We start from the raw sequence: 14,945 nt of genomic DNA, 5'->3' as shown, positions 1-14,945 counted from the left end.
GACTAATAGTAGATAATTGGCTAGTTTGTATCCTTTGCCCTTAACAAACTTCCAGTTTATTTGGTAGTTTGGTTAATTGCTGTGAAATTAAAGGACTAAAATTAAAAGGTAAAACAAATTGAATTAACCTCAGATAGTCATCTTTAATTATTTTAATAACTTTTTCAATCAACTTTTATCTTTAAACTCTACAGCGATTGAATCAATCTAGGTAAAACAATATGCTAGAAATTGCAGTTCGGACTTAATTGACTAAACTGACTAAATACTATCTGACTAAATTCAGATAGTACACTTTAATGGTTTTATAACTTTTTCATAGAACTTGGATTTTCATTAAACTATACAGCTATCTTAGTTATATATTGATCTTACTGAATTCCAGGCTGCTATGTTGTTTGGCATATAGCTGTCAAATTTCATGTTTTAATTCATCAAGGTAAAAAACCTAGAAATTTAAGTTCGGACTGCAAATTCTAGCTTTTGGGGCCAAGATTAGTTTAATCCTGAAATTTGACAGCAATACACCAAACTGCATAACGACCTGGGATTCAGTAAGATCAAAGTATTATTGAAATAGCTGTACTGTTTTAAGAAAATCCAAGTTGAATTGAAGTTTACTATCTGAATATGATAAAAATAAAATTTACCTATTACTTAAGTCCTTTAATTTCAAAGCAATGAACCAACCTACCAAATGAACTGGAATCTTGTTACATCCATATTAAATTTAGTAAGTTGGGCTGATTTACGCCAGTGAAGACTAAATTTGAAGGGCCAGACTAGTCGAGCCTTGGTCGAGCTTTGGTCGAGACCATTTCAGACTACAATAAGATCATCAAGTATTGAATCGATACCTAGCTATATAGTCGAGTACAGTTAAGTAATGTCGAGACAATGTCGAGACTAGTCGAGTAAAATGTGTGCTCGGCTTTACTGGTCGAGCATAAAATTTTGTCTTTTCAGACTCTGAGCAGTTTGTAGTGCAATCATTCTTACGTATTATAATGAAACATACATGTAAAGTCATTATTCCGTAATAAATCGTTATAATTCTCTGTTGTGTTTTGCTGAAAATTGTTTTTCAACCAATAATGTATTTAGCTTGATAATACAATGAGACAACGTAGTCTGTTTTATGATTTTTGAAAGCTTTGCATTACACGTTAATGCATTATACATGCTCATTTTTAGGCCATGGTACCATATTTCAAAAGAGTATAATCATGTTTTCCAGATAATTATCTATAAATTTCTTTAAGTTGTCGATTTGGAAATATAAAAGTCGTTGGTAATGGTAATCTATTCCGCTATGAATTGTCAGATTTCCATATTATCACTGTATTGGGATACCCTTAAAAGAGGCTTATATAAAATGAAAATATTTGCATCTATTTATATCTTTGATTTTGAGTTGATTCAATCGAATTAAAATATAGATCTCTGATTTTGTTATTCTATGTACCATTGAGTTGATTTGGTTGTCTTTTAAATTTTTATTTCTAAAAAAGGAACGCAGGGAGTGTATCAATTTGTTAGACTTGCCAAGAATAATTGAATTGTAAAATCATAATTGTGCATTTTATTGTATCAGTTTAATTCACCATACGTTACTGTACTGGTATACATTGTGTAGAAAATGGTTGGTTAAACTAGATTTTATAGCTAGCTATACCTATCATATGTATGAACTATACATATAATGTCAATACAATGATATTTTATTGTGTAAACAAAACGAACCGTCAAACTTCTTATCTTATCTTAATCATATTTGTGCGTATTTGCACATGAGGCCACTACCTACGCCCTTCATCATAGTAGTAATAGATAAAAATGTCAAACATAGAGATTCAGCAGTCCACATAGTGTTCAAATCTTAATCACTATAAAACAATAGACAAAGCACATAAGCAAATTAATAAAACAAATTATTCTAATTATCTCTTTTATTACAATCGTTGTCGTTGATGTTTATAGGTTATTTCAGGCTTTTCTGTGAATCTTCTAACTTTCCGCTTTGGGTTTTAATGTTTTGATAGCATTTTTATTTTTTTTCATTTAATTTTTGAAATTGTTTATGTATTTTTCTAGCTTCACATATCTCTAATTTGCTTTTATGTCCTTTTTATGATTAGTTCTACTCATTTTTTTTTTTTTTTTAAAGTTTTATTACTCTTTGTCAAAGCTCATTTGTTATATGATTAAGTTCATAGTTGAATTTTGTAAAGACATTTATGTTAAACTTTTGTGAGATGCCATTTTCATTGGATATTTGCTTTTCGCTACAAGTAGGTATTCTACAGAAATAAAAATATAAGGTATGAGTATCATAGAGACAACACTACATCCAAGTCACAATGTGTCAAAGTAAACCATTAAAGATCAAAGTATGGCATTCAACACGAAGCCTTAGCTCACACCAAGCAGTAAGCTATAAAGGGCCCTGAAATTACTATTGTTAAACCATCCAAACAGATTATTAGACTTGATTTTTGTTAATGTCCCTACTGTTGTCTTTGGCTTCTTTGTAACTGGTCTTGTCCTGCTGAAAGGAGCCCAACATCACCATTGCATTATTATACTTTTCTCTTGTACTAACTAAGTATAAACTTTCCAGATAACTTCACCATTAATATAATGAAAATAACTCTAATAAAATACCGTTTTGGTACTAGTTATATTGTTCAATCCTTCATACGAAATAAACTTATACTTCATTGATCCAAGGAAAGGAGTAAATAACTAGAGTACACTTATGTCCAGCTTCGTATTCCATGACGTTATTTCTTTTAAACATATTTGTTGTATAATACTGAAATATAAGCCAACGATACTAATGTAATCACTGATGGATTTTATTGTAACAATACACTTTGTCTTCTTCTCTCAAAATAAGCACAGTAATTTGTATATATTGTTATTAATTTCAACAGGCTAATTGAATGATGCTATAAAACCAGAAAACAATTCTATTAGTGTGTATGTTATTATTTTGCTACAATGTAAAATGATTTTCAGTACAGCAACCAATTTTCGCAACGCAATTTAAGGCACTCTTTACATTTTATTATGTCCATAATTATGTATATTTATAAATAAGAAGATGTGGTACGATTGAAAATGAGACACCTCTCCACCAAAGACCAAATGGCACAGAAGTTAACAAAAATAGGTCACCGTACGGTCTTCAACAATGAGCAAAACCCATACTGCATAGTTGCATGCATGTAGCAATAAAATGCTCCGAAATGACAAATGTTAAACAAACGGCCGGATGATGTAAAAACTTGTTATAAAAAGATTTTCGTTGTAGATATATTTTCAATAAATTATAATAAAAACTTATTTTCATTCTGGTATTTATCTCAGGCAAATGAAATTCGTCATGTTTTACGAATTGAAAAAATATTTGTTTGCATGAATAAAAAAATTAGGAAAACAAATTCTGTAACATTCTTTCTGAAGTAGAAAATTGTGTTCAATAGTTTTTAAAATGATTTCACCTATGTGTTATTGAAGACTGTTTATTGACATGTAGGTGTCTTTCTGATATTTGTGTCGTTCAGGTTGCTGTATTATTGAAGGTTATCTATTATCTCTTTATATCAGCCATGGTTTTTTTCCTTTTCAGAACGTTCATATTTGTCAGGTGTGCTTGAGAATAAGAAAGTGATAAGATTTTCTATATTTTGAGATCTATTCAGTTTGATTATGTTTTTTTTTGTCTACAAGCGGTTTTTATCTGATACAGTTCTGAAACTAAGCATCTTGGCCTAGATGATAATGTTTTTTGACAAACACTTGACACTAAGGGTCGTACAAAAATAACATGACATATGGCCAGATCAGTTAGATTGAAAACAACACAGATATTTTAAATTATCTATAAATTGTATTTTCTAAAGGAATATGATCAGTGTAAGCAGTAGAAAAAGAACCTCTGGTGTAATTTAAGATTGTCAAACTTAAAACAATAAAATATGCTAATCTATTCAGGATTTACGGAAGTAAGAATCTTTTTACATGCTTATATCAGTAATATTAGTAACCTCCCATTAGTATCCACCCCGCAGTGAAATCACTAACCCCTCAGTGACACCACTAACCCCTTAGTAATATCACTAACCAACCCTTATTAAGATCATTAACTGCCCCTATTTATTAAAAAGCAAGTGTTAAATATATCCAATCCCCATGTATGAACAAAAAAGGCACATTGTTCAAACTAATGATCCCAGTTCATTTCTCTTTGCATCAAGTAACTTAATCCAGTTGATATTCTTCTTGAAAATTCACCTGCAGATATAAATCCATCTTCTGAAAGAAAAGAAAAACATCTCATTACATATCTTTTTTAAAACAAAAACATCAGCTATTTTGAATATTGTTTTGAATGTGTTCGTTTTTCATTTCCACATATTTGTAAAACAATTTAATGAATTAAGTAAAATAGCAAAAATACCGAAGCCAATAAAATATTAAAAACGATAAGACACTTATGAAATAGCAAAATTCACTCTCAAACAAATCAATCGAATGGAAAACAACTGTTATAGTCCTGATTTGGTTAAGGTATCTCATTTTGTAGAAAATGGGGGAATAAACCAATAATACTTTGAAAATATGATTAAGTTAATGTTTAATTCGATAAATCGGTAGTCCCACTTTCCCTTATTTGCTTCACTCGCTATGTAAATCTGAATAGTGTTAAAACTCAACATCACTCCAAAATTGAATAGTCGATACAATTGTCTAGAACAAGACATTCTATTGTGATTTGTGCTTTCAAGTATCTGTTTATTGTTGAAGTTTATCTATGTAAGATGTCTATTTTCTGATTATAATTAAGTCGTATGTTTGCTGTCTAATTGAGTGTTGCCGTAAATTACCCTTTGTATATGATTTATAAAGAAAAAATAAATATATAAGTATGATAATTCAATGGATTCAAGTCGGAGGTTTTAAATAAGTAGCAACAATGACTTAATTAACAAAATAAATTGTAACAATTATATATTTTTATATCTTTATGACTGGATCCACTTACAACTGTAACATTTCTTTTTTAAATTTGTGCCAAAAACTGAAGTATGTAATTTCACATGTTTTTTCGTCATAAACAAGTAACAATGATTAATTTATGTTAAAAATTGGTAAATCAATTTGGAAATTAAAAAATAAGAAAAAAAATATACATTTTTGCTATATAAGTTCAATAATGTGCCAGTTATCACTATCCATGCATGTTTTACGCGCCTGTGAAACTAGACGAAATAATCGACACTGTGTAGATAAAAGTCTATATTGATGAATTTTGATTTATGGCTATACATGGGATCGTTAAAACCTCACGCAAGCCATTTTATTTTCTTGTAATGTGCTTATAACTTGTATTGTATACTTTAGTTACTTAATTAATTATTTATAAATATTTTCAAGGCTGTCTTTAGAATTTTTACTTCAATTTTGTTAAATTTACTTACTATCCAAGTCAAAATATTGAAACAATAACACAGATGGTATAACAGCTTCACTTAATGTTAAAGGGTCCATTGTCTTTTTGGGTTCTCTGTATTTTTGCTGGTAATTGTTATTGTATACAAGTTCATCAAAATGTCGTCTCTTTCCAATTCGTGGGTAATCGTTTTCTTTGCTGTCTGTGTAGAAAAGGCACATCCCAAAATCCAATATGCATATGATGGTTAATAGACAAACAGCTGTTATCTTGACCATTCTGTAATAAAAAGCACTTATATTTTCAATATAATGGAATTTGATGCGACTGTCAAACAAGTGTGAGGTTAAGCTAACCCACGTTCAATCCACCATTTTTTACATAAGAAAACGCCTGTACCAAGTCAGGAATATGACAGTGATTCATTCGTTTGATGTGTTTGAGCTTTTGATTTTGATATGTGATTAGGAACTTTCCGTTTTGAATTTTCCTTGGAGTTCAGTATTTTTGTGATTTTACTTTTTCATGTTTATATTCCTCCCCCCTTAAATTTGAAATTGGAAGAAATTGACATGAAAATGTCAGTCATAAGAAAGAAATATCACATGACGTCCGGTTTAGTGTCTTGTTGAAATTAACAATTATTTATATGCCATATAAAAAGTTTGGATACACATTGAATGGGACACATCAACCAAAATGATATCTAATGATAAAGGGTTGTATGGAACGGTATGTTAATGGGGACATATATGGTTTCACTTTTCCTTATTTAGTTTGATTTGCAGTTTTTTTGTGGCGTTAGTGTCTTATGGTAATGGTGTTAGTTAGATAATTTATAAGCTAATTTAAGAATCATCTGGAACATGCTAATAACACGGAAGTACAATTAAGAAACTGGTAAGCTTTATAAACAAACTTACCGAACATGGATGTGAAAAGCCACATTTCATTTAATTGTTTGGAATACAAATAAAATTGAGAAAAAATAGTATGATGTAGGAGTATCTCTGTGGGTATGGTTTTTAATTTTGAAAATATATAACGTTCACTGAAAACTTAACATTTCCTGAAAAAAAACGAAAAATGTCGATGTACACTCCAAAGGGTGACATACACCGTAACACGGAACATTACAACTAAGGAAAGATATTTTAAAAAGTGATCCTAAACTCTTAACACTATTCTGAACGTTTCAAATGAAGTTCAATTTTCGCGTCAAATGTTCGCGGGGCCTCGATGGTAATACTGTAATCACTAGTTAGTCAACACTGAGGTTGTGCGTTCGAACTCCGTCCGGCGGGTGCACTCGGCTCAATTCTTAATTGACTAGGATTGTCAGTTTTCCTATCGAGGGTCGGTGGTTTTCTCTGGACAATTCGGCCTCCTCAGCAAAAAAAAAACCTGTCCGCCACGAAGTAGCCTAAATGCGGTGCTTAAAAGTGTCGTTAAAACACCAAAATTAACAAAATAATAAAATGTTCTACTTGTCTGCAGCTGTTATATTTGTGATAACAAAAAATGAGTTTTCTTATTGTGTTGGTGCATAAAAAATATGCGTAAAAAATATATTCATAGGAAAGGTGAAGGAGTACCAGGATAACCAAAGGACTTCCTACTCCTACATGTATATTAACACATTTGTTTTATAATCATTTATCTCTGTAATAAGGTTGTTGTAAAATAAAGTAATTCAAATTCAGTTATAAACAAACTTGTAAATGAAGTATTCATTATTTTGTTTCTTTTTCAAGTAATAGTTATTGAGGAAAAAAAAAGACTTTATATAATCATTTGTCTACTTTCCAATATAATTGTTTCTGTGATATTTAATATTTTTGTTCTTATTGCATCCAGACTTCATTGCGTTCAAGATTATTGTCCGAGAAGCCTGTCTGCAAACAGATAAAGCTATAATCCGTATTTTGTCTGACAACTAATTTGATATATTTTTTGTAGTTATTATCAACTAAGAAGATTTCCATCGATAAAAAACGCTATTCAAATAAGTAATGGGTCTACGTGGGTGAAATGAGGTCATTTGACCATATGTGAATGCATAATAAAAATATCCCCTGAAACTGATAAAAAGGGACAAAAGATACCGAAGGGATATTCTAACTCTTAAGTAGAAAACAAAATGACAATGCAATGGCTAAAAAAGGGATTTCGGATGCCTTATCAAGATCCATTTAGAAAATGGGTAAACTCAAATGTTATCACCAGCAACAGTCTGTCAGAAAAATATTTCGTAAATTTCTAATTTGGTTGATAAATGTAGAATAGAGTCGACGTAGCATGATTAATGATATCAATTTTTTATGCACATAGCTTGCATTTGTTTTGCTTATTTCATAGTTGGAATATTAAGCAGAAGTCTTTCAACCAATTGGGACAGTTATACTTATAGTGACCTTAATGTTTAGAACCTACATCCCTGGTTCATTGAATAGACCAAACTATACACCAAAACATCAAAACTACAATTGTAAACTTTTGCTGACAAATATCCTCTTCATTGTTCATATTTACACTTCACAATATTGATGGGTTGTAATTCAATCGACATTCATGACATGCATGGATTGCGTCTTTTGCAGATATAAAAAAGTTGGCAAATACATTATATCAAATACGAGCATGGTGTGATTTGTCATGAGAAGTATCGTGAGATATTTGTCCAGTACTACATATTAACATTCTTAAATTGGACCTTATTGATGAACCCGCATCAATTGAGTCATTAAAGGTATCATAATTAGTACAATTGCACGAAAACGATAATTAACAAATATACATATGCTTCCCAGTTTGTCTTTACACATGGCAATGGCTTGCTATTCCACAGAGTTTATGAAACGGGTTTAATTCAAATATAGTATTGGTATTTAAAGTTTTGTCAATACATAGTTTTTGTATACAAGAACTGTATTGTGATTTATAACAAATGCGTCATCAAAGAATTGAAGACGACATGACACTCACACTGGGACTATGACAATATGTAACTGTTTAATTTTAACATTCCTTCTTACATAAACCAGAATAAAAACAATATTATTGGGTAGGATGAAGCCCACCTCCGTGTGAGGGATATTTTCGCTAAGTTGACGATTCATTGGCAGCCTTGTGCGGGTGTTGCTCTTTGGTCGGACTGTTGTTTCTTTTGATACATTTCCCGTTTTCGCTCTCAGTTAAGAAATTAGAAAAATAAATATTTACTAGATTGCAGTACTCAGAGATTACTTTACATTTATTTGGTACACAACAGATATAACAGTTGAATTGCCGGTTAAAAAGTAAAATAACAACAACATAAAAAACTCCGAGGAAAATTCAGAACGGAAAGTCTTTAATTAAATGGAAAAATCAAAGGCTCAGTAACATCAATCAAATACATAACAACTGTCATATTCCCGATTTTGTACTGGCTTTTACTTAAGAAAATGGTGGATTAAACCTGTTTTATTGCTAGTTAATCCTCTCACTTTTATGGCAGTTGTATAAAATAGAATTCAAGTTTTGTAAATGATAAAAGTTTTTTTTTATATAACTTTATGGGTTATATAATTATATCATATTTTTTTCATAATAATGACATTAGTACACAGTACACTAGCTGAGTTTGTCGGTTAAAAGATGTTCCATTGTGAACATAAACAATGGTGTGATATACATATAAATGTCATATATATATATATATTTATTTATTTAATATTACATCCGTAGCAAACCAACTTGATCACAAGATCTCTACTATTATATAAGTATAATAGCAGTGTTAGGATTATCAATGAGTATGGTATGTGGTAATGAAAAAGTCATATCGTATTCATATTAATATATACATCAAGTACATGTGTTGATTACAATATGTTTTATGTAAACAAATACCGGAAAACAATCAAAGAGCGTATCGTATATTACAATGGTACCCAGTACAGAACACGATAACGATTCTAAAATAGAATGGAAACGGGGAGAGTGTGAAACAGACAACAAATCGCGGGAAAAATGTCTTCCACGCAATAAGAAAATTCTACACATGGAGAAAGGATTCATGCTGGTCTCTGAACAATAGTGTATACTAGTTCAGCGAAGTGGACGCAGCACTAAGCCAAAACAAAAAACCCAATCCGAAATGAACCAAGTTTTAAAAAAACTCACAAGTCTAAGAAAATACAAAAATCGTTTAAATGTTATCTGTCAAACCATTCTCTTATTTGAAGGTAACGCTAATAAGCCATTTTACTCATATTAACCTGTTTTGCCACCTAACAAGGAATCTGAAGATTGATGTTTTTCCGTTTTTGTCCTCTATCCTAATTGATTCCCCCACCCGTTGTTGCTTTTATTTTCTAAAATCAGGTTATTATTTGTCCCTTTTGAATGATTTTAGTTTTGCTATCACGGACGTTTTATAGCTTATCGTACGATTATAGAATATAAGTAATTATAAAATTAGAATGATGTTGACTATTATATATTAATATATATACTATTTTTTTCTATTTAACACAAAGTATCAGGGACATTTCAATTTGCTTATTTTATTAAAATAAATTACACAGCATAATAAAAACTTGTCTTCTTATGGTTTGACAAAAGTCGTCAATGAATTATTTAGAAATGAATCTTATTAATAAGAACGTCTGTATATTATATTCGATAGAAATAAATAAACGTTAGACTATTTTTGAGATTTAAAACACATTTCCTTGTCTAAGGTTATTAGAATCGTGAACATGCATGATAAAACATAACTTATTGTTATCATTTCGTTAGTCACTAAAGATAAAATAATAAGACTATTTATAAAACATTGAAACCTTGCAATCTTAAGTTGGGTTACTTTATGATAGAACTTCATATTGTTTATGTCCTTTAAATATCAAAACAATATTAGCAAATATTAAATTTCTATTGTAAATATAGCATACAATGTAAAATACTATCAATTGTTAATCATACTCGAAGCACACAATACAAACGCACATTATATACATTTTATTAAAATCCTTTGTATGAATATTATAATTTTTATACTTTTATCATTATTTCTTTCTATTATTAAGATTATAATTCTATACTTTTACGTTAAACACTTTACCTGTTGATCTTCTTCCTGTCTCACTAGATACTGTTGCAATCAAAACATTTAGCATTTGTATTTATAACGGTCATGTTTTCGCCTACAATGTGTTTATTATAAATCACACCTTTTATGATACTTAATCAGTCTTCTAGTATATCAGCAGGATTCATTAATCCCAAATGATATCGGATCTTTGGATTTACAGAAACTTCAGAACTGTTTGTGTTAATCTGGAATAGCGTATTGGATATAAAATATGAGATAATTAGCTATTAAATGCTTATAATGCGCGTCATTTATGAGTTTTATTGCCAAACTTTGTCTTTATTTTCATTTATAATTTATTAACCAGGATTTTGAAATGCTGAATACTTTGCGGTCGTCCACTCATCAGGGGAATAGCTGTTTTCATAATTTTCATAAAAGAGGGACGAAAGATACCAAAGGGACAGTCAAACTCATAAATCTAAAACAAACTGACAACGCCATGGCTAAAAATGAAAAAGACAACAGAAAAACAATAGTACACATGACACAACATAGAAAACTATAGAATAAACAACACGAACCCCACCAAAAACTAGGGGTGATCTCAGGTGCTCCGGAAGGGTAAGCAGATCCTGCTCCACATGTGGCACCCGGCGCGTTGCTTATGTGATTACAAATCCGGTAAATAGTCTAATTCGGTAGGTCACATTCATGAAAGGGAATGGGATTGTAGTTACGACGTGAGGCACATATCCGATATCATTTGTGAAAAGGTTATTCCATAACGGTCAACCAACTCGTAATGGCGTCCGTAAAATTTACGAAGGGATGATTTCAACTGCACCATTTGGAACTCTTGGTTTAATAGCTTCCTTGTAAGCAGCAACCCTCTATCCAGAAAATCATGATAGGAAATGCAAGCACGGGAATATCGTATCAATTGGGAGATATATACCCCGTATGCAGGTGCTGCTAGAATGTTGCTACTTAGAAATGGAAAGTTCAAAATTGGAAAGCTGAAATCATCTCTTTTGTCGTAAAGTTTTGTTTTCAACCGACCCTCATTGTCAATTTCTAGTTGTAAGTCAAGATATGAAGCCGACTTAACTGTATCTGTAGAATAAGGCTTCCTCGAATTGACAATACACAAGTTTTTCCTAACAATATGACATTGATTCGCTGTAATAATTTAACTCGGTTCCCGGCCTCATATCTTGATTTACATCTAGAAATTGACAATGAGGGTCGGTTGAAAACAAAACTTAACGACAAAAGAGATGATTTCAGCTTCCCAATTGTGAACTTTTCATTTCTGAGTAGCAGCATTCCAGCAGCGCCTGCATACGAAGTATATCTCCCAATTGATCCGATATTCCTGAGATTGTTTTTCATATCATGACTTCCCTGATAGAGGGTTGCTGCTCACAAGGAAGCTATTAAACCAAGAAATCCAAATGGTGAAGTCCAAATCATCCCTTTTGTCAATTAAACGGACGCCATCACGAGTTGGTTGTCCGTTATGGAATACCGTTTCACAGATGATATCTGATATGCTCCTTACGTCGTAAATACATTTCCCTTCCCTTTAAATAAATGTAACCTACCGAATTAGACTATTTACCGGGTTTGTAAAAACATAAGCAACACGATGGGTGCAACATTTGGAGCAGGATCTGCTAACACCTCTGAAGCGCATGAGAGCACTCTTAGTTTTTAGTGGTGTTCATTTAGTCTTTAGTTTTCTATGTTGTTTCTTGTGTAATATTATTTTTCTGTTTGTCTTTTTTTCCTTTTTAGCCACGGCGTTGTCAGTTTATTTTCGATTTATGAGTTTATGAGTATCATTTGCTCTTCTTTAGTTTGTTTGCATACAAACGTGCTACTGTCCCAAGTCAGGAGCCTCTGGCCTTTGTTAGTCTTGTATTATTCAAATTTTAGTTTCTTGTGTACAATTTGGAAATTAGTATGGCGTTCATTATCACTGAACTAGTATATATTTGTTTAGGGGCCAGCTGAAGGACGCCTCCGGGTGCGGGAATTTCTCGCTACATTGAAGACCTGTTGGTGACCTTCTGCTGTTGTTTTTTTATTTGGTCGGGTTGTTGTCTCTTTGACACATTCCCCATTTCCATTCTCAATTTTATTCAACTTTCAGCGGACTCACTTGAAAGAAGTTTGATTATTAAGCTACATATTATTAAATAATTAGTAAACGTAATTTCAAATCATAAATTAACATAGTATCATGAGTATTTCATTGTGTTGATTGCAAGACAACTTAAACTAAGTGTTCGTAAAGTGTTTACTATAATTGTTTGATTAAACTAATCATATTTATCTGGCTTGAAATTGTGTACACCAGACGACAAGTATTTTGTCTACAAAAGGCCAACCAGAGACGTTCGAACCAAAAAAGGTTTTTGTTGAGGTTAATCACCCAATATTCCGAAAGGTTTTGCTTAATACAGCTAAGGTTATCTTTTTCGTTGATTGAAAATCCTTAGAATTTAAAACGGTCTAGAAGAGATTCGAAATTAATGTTTTGTCAAATACAGCTAAGGAAATATATTCCTGAGACACAAACGTCTTAGTTTTTCAAAAATTTTAATTTGTAAATAGTTCATTCAGTTTTTACTATAACACACCCGTAATATCGCGGGTACGTGATTGAATTAAAGAATATAACTATGTGTATGCCTTATTTTCGCCACCATTTTTAGTATGTGACAGTCATGCTGATTATTAGATGCACAGTTTTCTCTGCTTTCAAAATCTTTCTGTTTTATTCCGTCGACTGGAAATATAAAGTTGAATTCTTTGATTTGTCGTTTTTACCCCATGACGGTTACATTGTTACAAATTGGACCTCGTTATTTTAGAATTATAGATGAGCATATCAATGATAAATAATGTCAACACAGCAGTGCTGACTACTGGGCTGTTAATACCCTCGGGGAATAAAAACTCCACCAGCAGTGCTATCGACACAGTGTTTGTAGATAAACTCTCCATAGAAACCAGGATTGACATTTTGTATTTAAGCTAGACGTACGTTTCGTCTACAAAAGACTGAACGGTGACGCTCGATTAAAAAAAGTTGAGGAGGTCAAATATAGTACGAAGGTGAAGAGCATTGAGAACCAAAATTCCTCAAAGTATTACAAAAAAACAGCTAAGGTAATCAATTCCTGAGGTTTGTTTTTGCGTTCTTATATCTTTAGACACCAGTAGTCTGATCTGAAATTTTACCGAGTTTTTCCTTTTCCTGATTTTAACATTTTGACTTGGTGTTAATTTATATGTCCGGAGTTGTTAGAAGGAGCCGATTATATATTTTCACTGTCGAGATCAAGCGATTCCTTAGTGTTGTGTTGCCTTGATTTGTATCTTCTAATTCAATTAAGGAGACGTGATCATCGGTGAACTAATGTCACTGTTATTTACGCAAACTGTTGAGGGGACTAGGACGGTTCGTCACGGTCTCGGACATTTTTTATGTTCGCTCCCTTGATTTATAAGTTCTTAAACGATTTGTGAGATTTTAACATCGGTTGGCGAAAATACATGACCAGGAACTTTGGACTATACCCTTTCATTAACCAGTCCTGACGAGATTTATTCAGTATCGAACACTAGCTTATATTGAACAGTGTAAAAACAATTCTTCTTAGAGCCTTTATTTATATTTACAACCTATCAGTATACTATGCTTAATTTGAGGTATCATCTCGATTTAATGAAGCATGAACCTCAAAGCAAAACTTAATTAAATGCAACCAAGCGTTAACTGTGGGTCTTATTGACATAAATTCTTCAACACTTTTCAATACCAGTTGTTATCCATTCGTTTGATGTGTTTGAGCTTTTATTTTGCCATTTGATAAGGGACTTTCCGTTTTGAATTGTTATGATTTGAAGTTTTTCTACATAGACCCACTGCTACACAATGTTCATTGACACTTTTTTTAACTGTCAATTGACCTAATTATAAAATGTTAACCAACATATGTATGAACCTTCCAAATTCGTAATTGATCATAGTTTGAAGTGTTGTTAAACACTGTGAGGGTAGATAACTGTCATTTGAAATATGCACGATTATATACTCAGTTAAATTCTTTTACACATTCCGAATATACATCTGGATTGTCTGATCTACTTTATAAACTACCACTGCTCGTATAGACGGTTTCAATAAACGTTTTTTTGGCTTACAGTCAATCAATTCATTGATCAAGTTCTTAAAAGATCTGTCTCATTTGAAAACTACACGTTTTAGTGCCTTGATTTAAAACGTGACATGGTTTTAGTATTCATATTTATTAAATATATTCGTTGAGATATTTCGAAATTGAATGTTTGTTTTCGTAACCTAAAGTAACTTAGATTTTTTTCAATTGTATT

General features: G+C 31.6%; 1 long non-coding RNA gene across 1 annotated transcript; it reads right to left on the bottom strand.

Annotated features, from left to right (window-relative positions):
• Window positions 1-3,488: 3,488 nt before the first annotated feature.
• LOC134705350 (uncharacterized) lies at window positions 3,489-10,675 on the bottom strand. The gene is made up of 3 exons (XR_010105538.1): window positions 10,569-10,675; window positions 5,487-5,737; window positions 3,489-4,320 (listed from the first exon to the last, which is right to left on the bottom strand). It is a non-coding gene; the product is annotated as an uncharacterized LOC134705350 (long non-coding RNA).
• Window positions 10,676-14,945: the final 4,270 nt, after the last annotated feature.

This window comes from Mytilus trossulus, chromosome 2, assembly GCF_036588685.1.
Source record: "Mytilus trossulus isolate FHL-02 chromosome 2, PNRI_Mtr1.1.1.hap1, whole genome shotgun sequence".
Lineage (NCBI taxonomy): Eukaryota > Metazoa > Mollusca > Bivalvia > Mytilida > Mytilidae > Mytilus > Mytilus trossulus.
Note: the sequence above shows the minus strand (reverse complement) of the source record. Positions and strands in the feature narration are given on the sequence as shown.